This window comes from Cheilinus undulatus, linkage group 11, assembly GCF_018320785.1.
Source record: "Cheilinus undulatus linkage group 11, ASM1832078v1, whole genome shotgun sequence".
Classification (NCBI taxonomy): domain Eukaryota; kingdom Metazoa; phylum Chordata; class Actinopteri; order Labriformes; family Labridae; genus Cheilinus; species Cheilinus undulatus.
This window is the reverse complement of record NC_054875.1, coordinates 7,418,944-7,437,816: the sequence shown is the minus strand read 5'-3', so window position 1 is coordinate 7,437,816 and position 18,873 is coordinate 7,418,944. Positions and strand designations below refer to the sequence as shown.

At 40.9% G+C, this 18,873-nt stretch overlaps 5 non-coding genes across 5 annotated transcripts; all 5 read left to right on the top strand.

Annotated features, from left to right (window-relative positions):
• The first annotated feature begins 4,469 nt into the window (after positions 1-4,469).
• On the top strand, positions 4,470-4,542 carry trnar-ccu. The gene has a single exon. It is a non-coding gene; the product is annotated as a tRNA-Arg (tRNA).
• A 6-nt stretch (positions 4,543-4,548) lies between these two features.
• trnam-cau lies at positions 4,549-4,620 on the top strand. Its single transcript has one exon. It is a non-coding gene; the product is annotated as a tRNA-Met (tRNA).
• Positions 4,621-5,207: 587 nt separating this feature from the next.
• trnar-ccu lies at positions 5,208-5,281 on the top strand. The gene has a single exon. It is a non-coding gene; the product is annotated as a tRNA-Arg (tRNA).
• A 6-nt stretch (positions 5,282-5,287) lies between these two features.
• trnam-cau lies at positions 5,288-5,359 on the top strand. The gene has a single exon. It is a non-coding gene; the product is annotated as a tRNA-Met (tRNA).
• An 898-nt stretch (positions 5,360-6,257) lies between these two features.
• trnar-ccu lies at positions 6,258-6,330 on the top strand. The gene has a single exon. It is a non-coding gene; the product is annotated as a tRNA-Arg (tRNA).
• The last annotated feature ends 12,543 nt before the right edge of the window (positions 6,331-18,873 follow it).

The following is an 18,873-nucleotide window of genomic DNA, read 5'->3' as shown; positions in this document are numbered from 1 at the left end:
CTCAGATTTGAAAAAGCGACAGGTAGATGGAAACAGAATCAGACAGAGGATGTTGGATGAAGACGATACAGAGCGGAGAGGTGACATTTGTGTATATGTGTGAATTATCTCTGCTGTAATTGCTTTCTCACTTGTGCATGTAGAACATGTTTCTTCATGCTGCACTTGGTTTATAAAGTCATCCATCATTGTCATGCGTGTCATCACACACTTTGCAGCACATATTAAATTTCTAAATGAGACTGTGGGGAAGATAGATGCACATTATATTCTGATGTCTCCAGTTTCCTACTTCATGCATCAGGTTGGTCGCTCCATTCTGAGTGCATGTTCATGTCTATATATTTTAAGCTGTTGTGGTTTTGCTGTGTTCTGGTTTTGTGCAGTGAAAAGTAACTGCAAAGTTAACATCCTAATCATGTTTCTGTGCTGCTTTGATTTTGCCTTTCATCTCATTGCATCAGTCCTTAGGAAGTAAAGTAAGCAAGAAAGTACTGAGATGTAGAATTAATTATAAAGAAGAATCAAATATCAACACATTTAGTTTTAATGAAGTTTTATCGAAACCAAATCTAAATTTATCCAGCAGCAATGGAATTAATTTAGAGCCTTAATATTTATTTCACTCGTCTTACAGAGGCCCTGGAAGCTTGGCATGCTGCATGAAAATGCATGAACAGAGAGAAATAAAAGCAAATAATCACCATCAGTTGATTATTTGCTCAGTCAAACTAATGAACCACAACCAAACAAAGATGTACAAAAGAAATACAGACAGTACAAAGGGTCACATACAGTGCCTGTAAAAAGTATTCACCCCCGGCTACCATTACACTATGAAGACAAAAGAACACTCCAAGCAACTCAGAGCAAAGATTATTGAAAAGTATAAATCATGGGATGGAGACAGAAAAACAAATCCAAGACACTGAACATCCCCTAGAATTCAGTTAATCATGAAATGTACATGTGTTAATCTGCCTAGATCAGGCCATCCTCACAAACTGAGTGAGCATGCAATGACCATGACTACTATGAAGGAGTTACAGGCATCAGCAGCTGAGATGGGAGAGACTCTGAATATAACAAGTGTTGTCCAGGTTCTTCACCAGTCAAAAATTTATGGGAGAGTGGAAGAAAATTCTTTGAGACCAAAATGTAGCTTTTGGCCATCAGACAAGACACCAAACACTGCACATCACCACAAACACACTATCCCCACTGTGAAGCAGGGTGGCAGCAGCATCATGCTGTGGGGATGCTTCTTAGCAGTCGGCCCTGGAGGGCTTGTAATGGTAGAGGGTAAAATGAATGCAGCAAAATAAAGGAAAATCTTATTTAGACTGCAACGTAACTAAGGCTTGAGAGATTTATTTTCCAGCAAGATGATGACCTGAAGCATACAGTGAAAGCTCCACAGAAATGGATTAAAGACAATGAGGGGAATGTTTTGGAGTGGCCACGTCAAAGCCCAGACCTCAGTCTAATAGAGAATTTGCGGCTGGACTTGAAGAGGGCTGTTCACTCTTGATGCCTGTGCAGCCTGACAGAGCTCGAGTAGTTTTGCAAAAAAGAATGGAGTGAAATTGCAGTGTTCGAATGTGAAAGTCCATTTTGAATTACAACCATCCCATTGTCCTAATAACACATTCTACTTAGCCTGTTCCACATGTGTGTTTAACAGTTGCCAGGCCAGACTCTTGACTCGCCTTTGTAGGATCAGACTCAGTGGCTGTGTTCAAAATCACTCCCTAATCACTACATAGTGCCCTGTATAGTATAGTGGTTAACGGTCATTAACATAGCAATATTTCTCATCATGCATCGCGGTTGCTGCTCTCAAACATGACTGACAAACAAGAGGAGCACAGGAACACATATTTAAAAATTTTCTAGGTTTTTGTTTGTTTGTTTGTTTGGTTTTAACCAAAGTAAATATAATCTGTAAGAAAGTGTTAAGGATTCAAAACAAATTAACTTTTTTCCCCTATGGCAGGGGTGTCCAAACTTTTTCCATTGGGGGCCACATACAGAAATATATAAGGATGGTGGGGCCACTGTCGTATACCTCACCTTGATATTAAAGAATGTAAAACCAATCTAATGTATGTTTAAACATGTTCAGTGATTGGGTATGCTTAAATGGCTATGTGATGGCTGACAAGGCAAATAACCAATCATTTTTAAGGAGTCTGGGGAGGCCAATCAGATTTCAGAGGGCCCTGGTGGGCTCTGGCTACCACGGTCTCAGCCCTGGAACATCATTGTTGCTGCTATTTGCTGCTGTAAATCATTAGGGCATTAAAAATCATGGCATCTTTATTATTTTGGTTGCCAGTGTTTACTATTCATAGTGTTGTCTCAGTTTAATCCATAAAAACAGTATAAAACCAGTCAAAATGTTTGTTTACAGTGTTTGTATGGTAGCACTGCCTCATGCTGAACCTAAGAATAACATTACAGTTTAGCACAAGTTTCATGACTGTTGAGAGCCATATTTCATTAAATTTGAAGAATTTTTGGTAGCCAAATTTGGCCCCCGTGCCATAGTTTGGACACTCCTGCCCTATGGTGATTACAAGATATGAGACCATCATCATGCAACAAAAAGGGATAATATACACAAACGTTCCACTATTTTGCCACTAAACTCAAAAACTTTTTTTATCTATAAATATTTTTATTTCTTGTGTAAATATGTTACGTTCAGTGTCAGTCTTCAGTGAAACTCTACCGTTAAGTTTGATCCTCAGCCATTGTCATGGAAATCTACAAGCGTTGTTGCTAAAGGTTTTAATTGTGAGACAGTGATAACGTCCATGGCTGGAGTAGTGTCCACTATCTAGTCCACTATGCTGCTCACTATAGTGGATAGGGAGTAGGGAATGAGTGAGTGGTTTAGGACACAGCCAGTGACTTTGAGAAACAGCCTGAGTGTGGAAGGGACTCATCTCAGTGCAGTGTCAGGTGCATGCGACTGATTGGCCCTGATTGGACTCAGGTGTGTGAGACACTCATATGCACTCTTGCTTTGAGCACTGTCTGCTAACTCATTATCTCATCATCAGAGACAGTGAGAGCTTCTTTCATCTGTTTGTCCTCATGTTTGTGAGTCTAAGTTTGCTTAAGCACTTCTGAAACTTTCTGAGTGATCTCCGATTGTTGCCAGTTGCTCTGAGATTTTAGTTTGTTGGGGCTGGATGTCCTCACCCAGCCTAAGTTCTTCTTTTTTGGGTCAGTCTGGTGGCCTTTGTGTCTGAATAAGGGAATGTTTCTTAGTCTTAGTTTCTGTCAAAATGATAAATTCATTTCAATAAATTAATCATGGGGGAAATTACAATCAAAAGCTGGAGGCAGATTCACACAAACATGGTTTAAACCCCCTGTGCTCTTAATTCTGCTCATTTTTAATTTAAAATCCTTATTTCAAAGACCATTACCATCGAAGATGGATTCGAAGTTAACCCCTCCTTTTCACTTCTTTTGATACTATATCATGTAATCTTCCTGTAATGCGTCCTTTCTAATATCATCAATTTATGTGCTTAATCACGATTAATTGATTGCAACTCTTTAATTAATCACCACACTGCACAGCAGCAGTGGTTTAGTGTCTCAGTGCTTTTAGACACAGGAGCTTATGGGGTTTTCCTTGTTACCATTTCATTTGGGTTTGTTCCCTATTAAATTGTTTAGGATCTTAGTGGTTATCCATTCTGGATAACTTTAGGACACCCAGGTCCAGAGTTTCATCCCTCTTCCTGATAACCTGACATGCTAGATAGACTGTTCCACATATTACAATACAATAACTTTATTTATCCCGCAGGGAAATTCAATATTCAAGGGATATGTAGTCATGTGCATTAGTTTTAAGCATGTGAGGCTCTAAGGATTCATCATGGGTTCCAGGGTGTCACAACCTGGGGTTGAAGGGGGGGCAGCAAGAGTCAAGCGCGACATATGTCGAGTCCCCCATGTTGAGGGGCTTATGGCAACCCTACTACCCTCTACCCCCCACAACCCGACCCCATTCTTCACCCTAAAGGTGTAGACTTTATTTTTTTCAACTGATCATTTTCTTCGGCCTTTGATAATTTGCAAGGACATCTGGAGCACCACCAGGGTTGTGTCAGTCCTTCCTCTCACCTCATGGTGCTCTCAGGCAGCTTACTCAACAAATGTATGCCTTCAGCCTTCATTTGGGGACAAACATGCCCAAAAGTTCTGCACAGAACTCTGCATCACATCCACCTTGGTAATACCCCATATACAGTGTTTGGGAATGGCAGCACCTTAAAAACAACTTGGAGGGTGTTGTTGAGAATAATGAAGGCTCTGTTACTGCCACAGTGACCTTAACGGCCATTGTTGTGTCATTCATAGGCATTCAATGTGCTTCCCATGTTGGTGCTTTGTTGTGGGACTCACTGCATGTGAACACGTGTGCACAAAAGTGCTGAGGAGTAGCCCCAGTGGCCTAATGGATAAGGCACTGGCCTCCTAAGCCAGGGATTGTGGGTTCGAGTCCCATCTGGGGTGATTTGCAGCAGAGTGGCGCAGCGGAAGCGTGCTGGGCCCATAACCCAGAGGTCGATGGATCGAAACCATCCTCTGCTAGCATTCTTGTTTTCTCAACACGACTGTGCACTGCTTTGTCTGAACAGGTTTCATTTCATATCCTGGGAAACCTCCAACCATTTCAGAATGGCAGGATATTCCAAATAATTCTCAGAGGTTGGTGGGATGAACATTCTGTACATCACAGCTTAGCTTTAGCTTCATTAGCCTCGTAGCTTCATTATCTATAGCTAAGGTAGCTGTAGCAACATCAGCTTTAGCAGACATAGCTACTGTAGCTCTGTTGTTAATGTACCTTCCTAGTTTATATGACTGCTTTGTGAGCTTAGCTTTAGCTAAGTTTGCTACACTGCTCCATTATCTACAGCCAAGTAAGCTGTAGCAACATGAGCCTAAGCAGACATAGCTAAAGCCAATTTAGCCACACAGTTACAGAGATAAGAAGCTCACAGATCTGATTTGTGTGTTTGGACATTCCTGCTTTGTGTGCATAGCCTTTAGCTATGTTAGCTACATAGCTCATTAAGTATCGAAGCTCTTTTCTGTGTGTCTTTTGGAGTAATGTAAACTGAGCTTTGTTGTGGAACTCACTGCATGTGGACACATGCACAAAAGTGCTGAGGAGTAGCCCCAGTGGCCTAATGGATAAGGCACTGGCCTCCTAAGCCAGGGATTGTGGGTTCGAGTCCCATCTGGGCTGGTTTGTAGCAGAGTGGCGCAGCGGAAGCGTGCTGGGCCCATAACCCAGAGGTCGATGGATCGAAACCATCCTCTGCTAGCACACTTGTTTTCTCCACATAGCTATACACTGCTTTGTCTCAACAGGATTGATTTCATCGATATTTACAAAGTACTCATTTGGTATCAAGTACTTTTTTAAAGTATTGATATTAAATGAGTACTTTAAAAAGCGTCTAACCATGCACCCCATCTGTTTGTTTACAGTCACTCTGTCTGTTCTTTCAAAAGTCCGCTGCTGCACTGTTTTCTGTGTCACGTGACTTCGGCGACCAGTCAGATAGAGCAAACGCGCACATACACACTCAAGGCATCAGCAAGCACACACGATTATTCAGAGTCCTCAAGTCTGCATGAAACTGAAAAGAATGGCAGAAATAAACTACTGCAGCTTTGTGGAATAACTTTCCACAAAAATGCAAAGGTGAGTCAGCATTTCCAGTGTCTAACAAGTTTTTTGTCTCAAAGTTATAAAAAACTGACACATGGAGAGGATGTTAGAGTCATGTCTAATCTGCACCGCTCACTTTCCAACTAAAGACATTGATGGTGTTTTTCATTGAGCCAAAGCCACAGCTAGTGCTGTTTGTCATAAAAACCAGGAAAGAAAGAAGTTCTGTATCTGACTCTGATGCATGTGTGATTCATTTTCATTGACTTTGAGAGCATACTTCTAAATCTGTTCCTCTTCATTTCTGTTTAGCATAGCTAACATAGCTAAAGCCAATTTAGCTACACAGTTACAGAGATAAGAAGCTCACTGATCTGCTTTGTGTGTCTGGACATTCCTGTTTTGTGTGCATAGCCTTTAGCTATGTTAGCTACATAGCTCATTAAGCATCCAAGCTCTTTTCTGTGTGTCTTTTGGAGTAATGTAAGCTGAGCTTTGTTGTGGAACTCACTGCATGTGAACACGTGCACAAAAACCCTCAGGTGTAGCCCCAGTGGCCTAATGGATAAGGCACTGGCCTCCTAAGCCAGGGATTGTGGGTTCAAGTCCCATCTGGGGTGATCTGCAGCAGAGTGGCGCAGCGGAAGCATGCTGGGCCCATAACCCAGAGGTCGATGGATCGAAACCATCCTCTGCTAGCACACTGGTTTTCTCCTGCGGGCAGAGAAAGCCAGTGGTATGTCACAGTGCAACATCTATTTGATCAATCAGGATAAGTAAGATTTTTTGGCACCTACTGAGACAGACGTGTCACTGTCTTCTTGATACACAAGGACTGCATGATCCTCCACTTCACATGTGTGACCTGTGCGCACTGAGCTGTGTTCAGTGTAGTGCCGAAACCATCCTCTGCTAGTACAGTTGTTTTCTCCATTCAAGACACCAAAAGAACCAGTCAATGTGGCTCTTTGCTCTTTTTTTAATTTTTAAATAAAGAAATGTGGACCAGTTCTGATGCCACATGGCTACATGCAAGCTAAATGCTACACTGGAATCAGTCAGTACTTTACAGTTAAGCTGCACCTGAAGCTTCCAGCTCATTCTCCTTAAATTAAGCTGATTGGTTAGGTCAGACCTGGAACTGTTGTTTCAGATTGGAGCTTTGCAAGATGGATTTGCCTGATGAAAGTCATGAAGTCTAGCCTGTTTATCTGCTTTGCAACATGAACCTAGCTCTGCCTATGTACAAACAGTTACTGTATATGACAAGGGATGCCAAAAAAAAGAGTAAAAGTTTGGATTAAACTGAGAGGATCATTGGAGGTAACCTTGCAAAGCAGAAAGATTGCCAGACTGTCACCAGGCAATGATACCACCATATCATATGGGGTATTATCACCACCTTGATAATACCCCATATACAGATTTTGGGAATGGCAGCACCTTAAAAAAATCCTGGAGGGTGCTTGGTTCTGTCAGTCACATTCATTATGGAGCAACAAGATGGATGATGTACCTATAATGCAAGCTCCACCCACAGCGACTGTTCACTGTCAGTGGAGCCAGTTGGTGAAATAAAGCCTTGTCAAAGCCGGCCAGGAGAACAACAAGAGCCTGTCTTTCACCAAGAAAAGCTTTCAGTGTGGTTCTTTGCTGTTCTTTAATAAAAAAAATTTCGACCATTCCTGATAAAACTGCATGCAGCTGCATTCATGCTGATCTTTTCCCCCACTGCCATGTGTGTAGGCTCAATGAAACCAAACAGTCTCTTTCTCCTCGTTTCTTGGGCACAGCTTGAAGCTTGAAGCTTTGCGGGATGAATCTGCTTGTCCAATTCTGCTTAACTTCCTCTCAGATCTTTGTGAATCATTTCTGCTGCTTGAATAACATTGAGGTAAAACAAAAATAAAATCTTGAAAGAGAATAATGTCCTTGCTTTTGTCTGTTCATATCATTGCACACTATTTTTAAAACCATCGGAGTCCTCAGAACAACAGAAACATCATCATCAGCTGTTTCCTCTCGTTCATCATAACCTTTCTTTGGTTCTGTTTCCAGAAATAAAAAGAAGGAATGTAAAGAACTAGATGTTCAGGTGCACAGAGGAAAAACATCAAAGGCTGAATAAATTATTTTTTTCAACGAGAAAAACCTCCATTATTTTACCTAACCTGGATCTAAACCATTCCCTGCTCTGTTCCCTCTCGTCTTCATTGTTTGTAAGTGTATCGACTTTGATTCTCTTTGCTGCAGTGACTTTTGGCAGAAAATTAAACTTCATATATTCTCCCCCTTCCTTTTTGTCTGTCTCTCTTTTTCCGCCCTCTTGCTGGTATCGAAATGCGTGCAGCGTGAAATTAAAGCCAATGCATTTCTGACTCTGAAATAAATTTGCCCCACTGATGAGGTTGGAGTTGATCCAAAGCTCGGAGACGGAAACATTTTTACACTCATTTTCGTTGGTGGAGGAATTATCCACTTAGTCTTGTTCGGCACACGTTCTGTGAATTAGGGAAACAGCTCGCTGTTCCTCACAAGATCCTTGTTTTTCTTCGAATTATGAAGCATTTAAAGGGACAGGGAGATGTATTCCATTTGTTGTGGTAGTTTCAAAGCCTCTGGATTACACATCCTGGTAAACACCATGTAGAATTACTTGAAATCACAAGAATTATTGAAAAGAATTGAAGAAATGAGCTGCCTTGCATTACTAATAATCAGATCCACCATAAGAAATTCATGACCATCTAGAGTCAGATTCTCACCTCAATCAAAATTAGAAAATGCCAGATTATCTGATGATTTTAAAGATGATCTTGCAAGATTTTCCTGTGGTATGTTAGGACTCTTTGCTGAATTAGACAAACTTTGTAGACACCGCGTTCCAAATTATTATGCAAATGATGTTTTTCTCTGATTTTCCTAAATAGTCGATGCAAATGAGAGTCAGTATAATTTTTCAAGTCATCAGCCGTTAGAGCATAATTCAAATTCTATTGAACAAACCTCCCAATGATAACTTTTTTTTTTTTTCAAAAATAAACTCAAAAAGCACTGTTCCACATCAGTGTTAATTTTGGCAGCTATTTTTAATTTTAGTCTTAGTTTTAGTCTTTAAATGAAATGCATTTTAGTTTTAGTCACATTTTTGTCATCTCTATCCTTTTTAGTTTTAGTCTAGTTTTAGTCGACAAAAACTCAAAACATTTTAGTCTAGTTTTCATCCATAAAAAAGTCCTCACCTTTTACTACAAGCATTTATTTTCTTGCTGAAATCTGGAACCAGATCATGGTAGTGTGTTTTCTGCACTCTGTCAAACCTAAACCTAAATGTAGCTGCATTGTTTTTTGACAGATTTACCCGCAGTGGAGAAATATCACCAATTTTGAATGTCCGACGAAAACTATACATTTTAGTCTAGTTTTAGTCATCTTGACAAAACCCTAAACTTAGTTTTTGTCAGTTTTAGTCATCACAGATCTATTTTTGTTAGTTTTAGACTAGTTTTTGTCATTGAAAAAAAGGCTGTTGACGAACACTTTGTTCAGATTTTTAGTCGACAAAATTAACACTGTTCCACATTATTATGCACAACAGAGTTTCAGGACATTTTATAGGTTGTAAAGAACTGAAAATGGTCATTTTTTGAATTTGCAGCATTAGGAGGTCATATTTACTGTCAAAAGCCATTTCAATCAAAAACATCTTAACAGGCCAAGTTACATGTTAACGTAGGACCAATTCTTTGATTCTTTGAATCATCAACCAGAGTAAAACTGCAGTGCACAACTAACACTGTGGACAAGGATTTTGTAGGTATCAGTGAGTATTTCTAGCAGGGTGGTGGAGTGATGCTGCTGGGACGAGCTGGAAACAGACCAGAGTGCATGTGGTGGAGTTGCAAAGATTGACTAGAATGGGAGTTATTTACTACAGTGGGCACTTTGCATGTGGATTGCAGACAGAGTATGTGTAATCAGAGGGTTACAAACACTGTAGCGCTGTTACCACCGACTGTCCGCAGGTTTTTTTTTTCTTTCAGATGGAAAGGAGTGAGTTTCCACTAAATGACTGAATAATAGTTAATTTGAATACAACAAACATCACAGAGGCAGTTTATTATTCAGGTACTTTATTGGTACAGCGTGTTTGGTGTCCAGCTTAGTTTATAAGTGATAAAAAAACAGCTTGCATTTTGTCCGCAGCAGTATATATTTTTGGAAAGACTCTTTCTGCATGTCTGGAATCTGTACGAGGGTGTAAGTGGCTGAATTTTTACTCCTTCAACCTGTCAGAACATATCTTTTCTGGTGTTATTTAGGACACGGTGTATTGCATGCCATGTCTGACTGAAGTAATAAAATGATTAAGAGCAGGAGGATGTTTTCATGCTGAAGTTTGCTTTTAGTCTAACTGGGACAGCTGTACACCAAAATTCTTTGAACGTTCATCCTGCAATGACATCCTCTGCACTGTGAAGCACCGGATGCAATCTCAGCGCTGTGAGCAATGAGTTATATTTTTAAAAGTGTGAAAGAGGCGACTAAAGTTCAAGTAATACATTTAGGATATTGAGCTGCAGGATTTCTTCCTCAGAGCCGGCTGTAGTAATCGATCTGCTTTGAAAAGTCTAAGCGGAGGGCTCAGTGATGATACATCCGGGTTTTAAATGACCTAAAATGAGCTGAAGGTAATTAAAATGGCTCTGTATCTCAGAAAATATTGATTATAAAAACTTAGTATTTTCTTCCACTTTAGGACCACTCAGCCTTTTGAAAGTGAAGACAGAGTGTGAAAAATTGCATCCAGTACCTTTTCATTTATTGCTTTGATCTTTATAGCCCTCAGAGGGATCCTTATTGTTCAGTTGGCAATAACCATCTTTGAACTTTTTCCATGGTCCAATCACTCAGAAAAATAGCCCATAGATCATCATCGTCCACAGCCTGGAGTCAGGAGCGTGTGCAAAACTTGGGTTGATTCCTCCCTTTAATCTTTGATGATTATGACTCACGCAGCTTCGCTCCAGCTCTCTGATGGTGATTATTCACTCACCGGCCCATTTCTCTCCTGGCTGCGGTTTTTCCCCGTCCACTCGTATTAATCAACCGTTGCTCTAATTGACTGATCAAGTCACGTCTTGGAAAGCCAAAATGGCTGACAGAATCATTAAACGATGACACTTACTCTGGGTGCAAAATGGCTGAATGCAATCCAATTCCCTAAATTTTATAGGCACTATTCCTTTTTTCCCTTCAAGTCCTTTCCAATGACAAGCACATGAGTGAACAGCTTAGCGCCATCTTAAGCTGCTGCATTCTTTTTTTTCAGAGGACACATTCAAATTTCATAAGAATTGTCTTCCTTTCTTCAAGCAACCAAATGAGGTTGTTTATTTCCTAATGTCACTGTTTTTGTCCCACTAACCGCTAAGCACTGGTGACCATTTTGGCCCAAATCAAGACTGGCCTGATCCGCATAGATTAATGTTTTTGACCACCATAGCATAGATTTTTAACCTGACACGCCAGATGGATTTGTTTCACACATCCATCTGGTAAACCTCCCATAGACGGCATTGGGAAAGGGCAGAGGCTTTGAAAAAAAAACTCGAAGGGGGGTTGGACGTTCTGTCTGTCACATCTTTACGGGCCAATCAATGATTAGACTCTTGTTGAATTTGGTCAGGAGAATGGCAAAAACATTGATTCCGCAATGAAAACAACTTAATCCTGTTCTTTGTTCTTCTTTAAACAAAGAAATGTCGTCAAGTACTGATCAAACTGGCGCTAAAGCAGCATCCACGCTAATGTCTTCCGCCATAATTGTGACAATGGCCTCTTGACGCTGCTTGCTTACATCACGACTCCACCGAGCCCGGAAGTACTGTCTCATATTCCTGATTGGTCTTGGCACTTTCTTGCAGGGCCCAATCTGTTCAGATGGGAGCTTTGCATGATGGATTCGCCAGTGAGAAACACGGAAACAGGCAAATGCATCTGCTTTGTAAGGTTAATTGTTTTGAAGATAAGCCAATAAGTCATGTTTAACAGAAGAATCACAGCTTTGTTTTCCATGTTACTGTATAACAAGTCTATCCTTTGAGCCGTTCTAAGTTTGTTGGTTGAGTGGATGGCTGGTACTAGCTTGGCTAGTGTTCGTGCTGGACTCACTCTGGTCTGGTATGAGCCTGGGGCCCTGAAAGGGGCTGAAAGGGGTATGAGCCCCTGAAAGGGGCCACTTCACCTCCATTAAATAATTTCATTGCTCGCCAAGCCCCTTTGGTCTTCAGTGGCTGTCTAGTCTGGAACGATGTGTTTCATATTTATTAGCCTAGCTCTATGCCATCCTCTGGCTGGTAGAGACTTGTGTCTTATTATTGTGGTGAGTGCAAGTGGAGCACCCCCATGTGGCTGTAATGTGAACAGCAGATATGAATGTCACATTAAAATACTTAAAGTTGGTGGTTCCCAAAGAGGTCCATGCAGTGCCCAAACCCCAGGGCTAAGCAGTGTCATGACAAGAGGGCGTGGCAAGGCAAGGCTTAGCCACACCAGCTGATGACTACATTGGTGTCACTGCAGATTCACTGACAGTTCTAATCCAAGACATCATCTGCATTTTTGATTGGAGTGGAAAAGGAGTACCTACTCCCGGGCAGGAGAGCCCTGGCCACACTCTTACCTTATGCAACATCCTACCAGTATGAGAAGTTTCCTGTGGTTTCCACAATCAAGACTAAATATGCATCAAAGCCGGACATCAAAAATGAACTGAGAGATGCAGTCTCACAGGTGCACCAAAGACTCAAGAAGATCTGAAGCACAAAACAAGCCCAAAGAAGTATCTGAATTTATAACAAGACTTAGATTAAGGATCTTTAAAGGTCATTTATTATGAAAAATACACCTTTTGTGGGATTTTTGAGCAAAAATATGTGCCCCTGACCTGTCCACAATCACCCAAAAAATCAAGAACCCCCCCTCTCTTTCTCCACCTTTCAAAAAATGTGTGCCAAACCAAACTGTTCTCAGATTTTCCCCTCATGATGTCATGTGGGGAGTTAGCACCGCCCCCAGGTTCAGTTGGCCCTCCCGTCTTGGAGGAAAGTTCCATCCTCTACTACTGATCTTCCTCAGCTGGTGATCAGGAGAGCAACATCCATTTCCTTAGAGCAGTTGAGTCAGGGGCGGAGTCAGACAGCTCGTTAACTGTCACAACAGACAGGTTTTAAGTCATGCAAAAATCCAATGCTGGACTGTTCTTGCAGCAATATGTTTTCAAGCAAAATATGACCCCTGGCCTGTCTAGATCTCTCAAAACAGTCAGCCCCCCCCCCCCCCCCCTTTTTTTTCCACCTTTTAGAAAATGTGTGCTGAAGAAAGCCATTCTCAGATTTTCTCCTCATGATGTCATGTGGGGAGTAAGCCCGCCCCCAGGTTCGGTCGGCCGGCCCTCTCCTCTTGGAATGAAGTTCCTCCCTCCTCTCCTGATCCTCCTCTCAGCTAAGAAGGGCAATCAGTAGAGCCCCATCCATTTTCTGAAAGGGGTGGAGTCAGGGTGGAGTCGGAGAGCTCGTTAACATTCAAAGCCACAGACACAGAAACAACTGGTTCTGAGCAGGGCTGAAACATAGGAGTTTTTAGACACACAAAAATCCAACACTGGACCTCTGAGACCAATCTAAACTTTTCCTAAAGAGGCCTTCAGTCTCCACTTCCTTTGTTTCAAAAGCTAATAAAAATTTTTGATGCCAATCAGCAATATGTAATTTCTTTCTTTGTTATCTTATATCTCCCTCTGATGCAGTCCCTCTCAAATCATCCATGTTTGTAAATGATTGCAATTAACTTATTACAAAGCCCATGAGTAATTAGACGAAAACTTTCTAATCTACTGACATGACTACTAATAACTAAACTATTTTGAGTTTTCCTGATATTCTAAGTACTAGCCAGTGCCGTAAAATATGACAATACCTTTTTTTGGATGAGTTTTGCCTGAGTGTGGAAGCACTCTCTGTTCCTGTATTTATTTCTGTGTGAAGAAACCCAGTATAAAGATTTAGATTCCTGCAGACATCCAGCAATTTAAGATTCATTTCAGTGTCAGAGCTCCAACTATTTCATCTGACAGGATTATGTTAATATGTTTATTACTATTCACAAGATTTTGGTTCAACTCCTCTTTTCCTGCTCTCTTTATATAAAATATGAAGAAATTCATAACTGACCTTTGCTAAAATTACCGATATGTTTAAATGGGCCGCGCTCCCAGAGTGAGGATAAATTCTCCGTATGGTCCCAGGCTGAAAAATAAGGCCTGCATTAGAGAGAAAATGTGTTATCGTAGAGCTGCCAAGAGGCTGTGCAGGAACCTGCTGGGACCAATTCATTTATATTAGGATGCCCCATAGACAGCGATAGCCGAAGTTTGTCTATGAGGAAACACAGTGACATCCATCTGCACAGAGCTAATGAGGCAGGGCTGTAAGTGTTGGTCATCGAACACTCGAGCACTCTTAACTTTCTTCTGCACTCAGGAACATAAACACTTAAACACAGGAAGCTGAAAATGGTCGGAATTATTGAACTCAGAGAGTCAAAATACTGCAGCATCGTGTTTCACAAAACCCAGGTCAAAAAAGTAAGAAAAAAACCCGAATGCAATGATTTTCAAACCTCATAAACCCATATTTGAGTCACAAGATAACTTAAACAGAAATCAGCCAATTAAACAGAAGCATTTTAACATCAAAAAGCAGCAACACATTTCAAAAAAAGTTGGGACAGGGCCATGTTTACCATTGTGTAGCATACTCTCTTCTTCTAACAGCAGTCTGTAAATGTCTGGGAAGTGAGGAAACAAGTTGCTGGAGTTCTGGGAGAGGAGTGTTGTCCCATTCTTGTCTAATATAGGAGCTGCTCAACAGTCTTCTTTGCATTTTTTCATTTTCTGATGCTCCAAATCTTTCTGGACTGCAGACAGCGACTCTTCAACTGTGAAGCCATGCTGTTGTGATGGATGCGGTATGTACCATTAGCCCGTTGATGCTTGCTATCCATCAGCTCACGCATGTTGCTCTGCTTCACTCTTTGCACCACTCTCCTGTATGTACTTCCATGTGGAGTTTGTATGTGAGTTCGCTCCCACGGTTTAAAGATGCTTAGATGCTTTAGGTTAACTGGTGACACCCTCAGGTGAGTTTGTTTGTCTCCTCATGTCAGCTCTGTGATTCATTCACTGACAGCTGTGATTGGCTTCAGCCCCTTGTGACCACAAACTGGATAAGAGGCAGAGATGATGATGGATGGATGGACATGTGATCTGTGTTTGTGTGTGGCTTCAAAGCGCAGTTACCATGAAACAACTGTACATTTTAATGGGGTTTTTTTACAATTTCCTTTCATTTTAACATATATTTCACCTTATTCCTGTGGTATTGTATTTAAAATCCCTGTAAAGTGATAAAGAAATTGTACTTAAGGTTTGTTGTTTCAGTAGGCCACTATGGTATGAACCACAATTCCAAATTTCAGTAATGAATAATGTCTCTAAGTTCATAAAATTAAGTTTCAAAATCACAAAAATGAGGCAGTAAAATCTGCCCTACGATGGTTTGGGCATGTCTGTTGAATTACCTGAAGCCACGCCCACTCATGAGAAATATGATCCTCTCCAAGTTTAAAAAATGCTTCTGATCAGAGTGCAGCTGCCTGGCTTTGTTGCAGAGCAGAGACAGAAGTTAGGGGTTAAATTTACTGTTTTCTGGCACAAATTTCTCTGTTATGATAATTTTAATGAGCTGTAGGCCACCGTAGCTGATAGATTTGGGACATTTACCTCACAATGAACAAATACACAACACGTAGCTGGCTGTTAACTTTCAATGAGGGCAGTGACATCAGCTAACAGCTCACTGTATTGCTCTGGGATTTTAAAACCCCAAAATAATGGAAATTGAAGATGCAACCAAAAGGGGAGATTAATCACGATTATTTACAGAAATGTGGAGCTTAGTCACAGGTAAGGATTTTAATTGTTTGACTTTGAATATCCCACCACCTACAGTAAATAATATCAAAAGATTCAGAGAATCTGGAGAAGTTTCTGTGTTCAAGGGATGAGACCAAAGGTCAGCAATACACACTCATAATCTTCAGACCATTCGGCGGCACTGCCTTAAAAACAGGCATGATTCTGTACTGGAAATCACTGCATGGGCTCAGGAACACTTCCAGAAATCAGTGTCTGTCGACAAAGTTGACCGAGCCGTCCACAAATGTAAGTTAAAACTGTAGCGTGCAAAAAAAGAAGAAACAAAAGGCTGTCATCTCCTCTGGGCCATAGCTCATTTGAAATGGACTGAGGCAAAATGGAAAACTGTTCTGTGGTCAGATGAATCAAACATTTTTTCATTTTTTGATTAATGCCATGGTATGGGGTTGCATTAGTGCCTATGGCGTAGGCAGCTTACACATCTGGAAAGGCACTATCAGTGCTGAAAAATAGACAGAGGTTTAAGAACAACATACGCTCCTATCCAGACAATATCTCTGTCAGGGAAGGCCTTGCAAATGGCCAAGAAAATCATATAGCTGGTCTTTTGGCAATAGCTGTCTTACCTGTGTGTAAGTAGGCAATTCAACTACACATCTGCAGTGCTCCATGCACACCAAGGTTTTGCTCCATTTGGCATTCCCTTTGTCTTCTGGATTGTTTCTGAAACGATGCACGGCCCTGAGCAGCTGGAGAAGAGAGACCACATGATCATGGAGAACTGGAAGTTCACATGGGAATTGCAAAATTAAGCAGAATTATTAGAACAACATATCTACCTTATTTCCAGTCCCAGTGATCAGCTATTTTGGGTGTGAATTCTGATGCTCATCCTGATTATTAGAGCCAGAGATAAAAATGTATGAATGTCATCTTAAACACATCAAATGGGTTGAGGAAACTATTCCTCTGCCTATTTCTTTTTGTATTGGTTTAACATTTAAGATAGAATCAGGCTCTCTGTCCAATGAGTGACAGCCTCCCATTTACGCTCACACACAAAGGCACACAGCCCATTGTCCCTGAGTGGTAATGAAACCTACACAGATCAATAGTGAAAGGCAGAAAAGTCAAGCAGCCATTCAACCACTACACAAAACAAATAGCCCTGCTGACCAGTGCACCTCCGGCTATTGTGGGCTACATCACAGAGCAGCATTAGCTGGCTTTGCTAATGAGCTATTACAGCAGTGACCTTCAGGACAAACTCATTACCAGGTGACAATAGAAGGCAGACAGAAGCTAGATTCATTATCATAATTATCAGCGAGCCGTTATTGCGGCTTGCTGAGGCTGTTGGTTGAGGTGCACGCTCGTGTGTTTGTGTAATAAAAGCAGAAGACAGAGGGTGTTACAAGCAGTTATGGACCATCATAATACTGTGAGAAATTATTTCCTGGCCTGTATGATCGCTTGGAGCATTTCCACTAGAATCCTCATATTTCCTCTGCTGAAATGACGCCGCTTGCACTGTGAAATAACATTTGGGAGAGTTCATTTTGTCCCTTAGAATCGTGAATGAGTCTCTTTTTTTCCTTTTACAATCTTTGGTTGAAGCTTGAGCTCTAAATCTGATGAATAGACCCATTGAAATCCTGTCTCAGTTTGCTCACACAAGCTTGAGGATGGACGGCCACTTCAAGGTTTTGCAGCTGTTCCATCTGTTCAGCGGTATCTATCAAACAGCCATCTATCAATCTGCTCCCTCACTGCTCGCTCTCTTGTCGACTTGCAGCATGTAGTTTACAAACTTCTGCTTCTTAGGCTGCAAGACAACAGGAGGAGTCCACTAGCACAGCATGCATAGCCTATTTACCAAAATACAGGCTTGGTCAGCAGGCCGAAGCTTTGAGACATGACGCTGTATCCATTAAGACAGAATTTGTCCCTTTTATTTAGTCTTAATCCTGAGTGGCATGGTATGAAATCACAAATGTTCACTTTTTTGGGATGATGTAGTATGGGTCAAACGAACTCTGAATTCTCATCCACATGATCCAAGTTTGTAACTGGTCGACAAGTTTTTAGCTTACATTTGTAAAGCAAATGTCAAGTTTCAGAAGTTGTTACACAAACAGTGGCATGCTTTAGCTATGTTAGCTTTAGCTAAAGCTAACATAGCTATGATAGCTAATTAACTAATAAAACTACATAGGCCAATATAGCTAAGTTAGCATTAGCAGCATGAGCTTTAGTAAATGTGTCCAAAGCCAACGTAGCTGAATAGATATCAAACCTGCATAGCCTTGACAGCTGCTTTATGAGCTAAGCTTAAGCTACATTAGCTACGTAGCTTTGTTATCTACAGCTAAGTTAGCTTTGGCAATGTGAGTTTTTGCAAATATAACTAAAGCTAATGTAGCTATGTGGATAACAAACCTGCGTATCCTAGATAGCTGCTTCATTAACTTAGCTTATGTTATGTTAGCTTCCTATCTCTGTTATCTCTAGCTAAGTTAGCTTTAGCAACCTGAGATTTAGAAAGCTCACTTAGCTTACGTAGCTTACATAGGAGCTAAATAAGCTACATAAGATACACTAGCTGCATTACAATGTTTTCATGGAGGACACATTTTTTTCTGTTAGCAGACTGTTTATTGGCTTTATTAAATGTTTTGTAATCAGGTTTTATTGGTCAGGTGTCTTAGTTTTTAACTTTTGGTATACTAGCCATTACCTTAACCCTTAACCTAGCCTCCAACCGTAGATTAATCTGATTTTATTTTGAAAGTTTTAGTGTGTATTTCTCTTCTGAGATATATGGCATCTCAGATGGACGGTCTAGGGAATGGCTGCCAGAATGGCTGTATAACCTAGCATGCATTATGATAGATCTCTCCTCAGGGCCTGTGTCCATAGATGGTGTTTTTTGCACTAGCACCCTTTGGTGCATGTGATAGGTCTGTGCAAGAGAATATCTCTGTAAGCACAATATCTTTTGGAGAAAATATCACATAGCAAACATAAACAATAAAGGAATTCTGCTCTTCATCAGCGGCAGTAATAGACATGAAAATTCTTCCCTAAAAAAGCAGTCTAAGAAGCTTCTCTCCCACCATTGTTGTCGAGAGCTGTTATCCAAAGTGACACCTTGACTGCACTG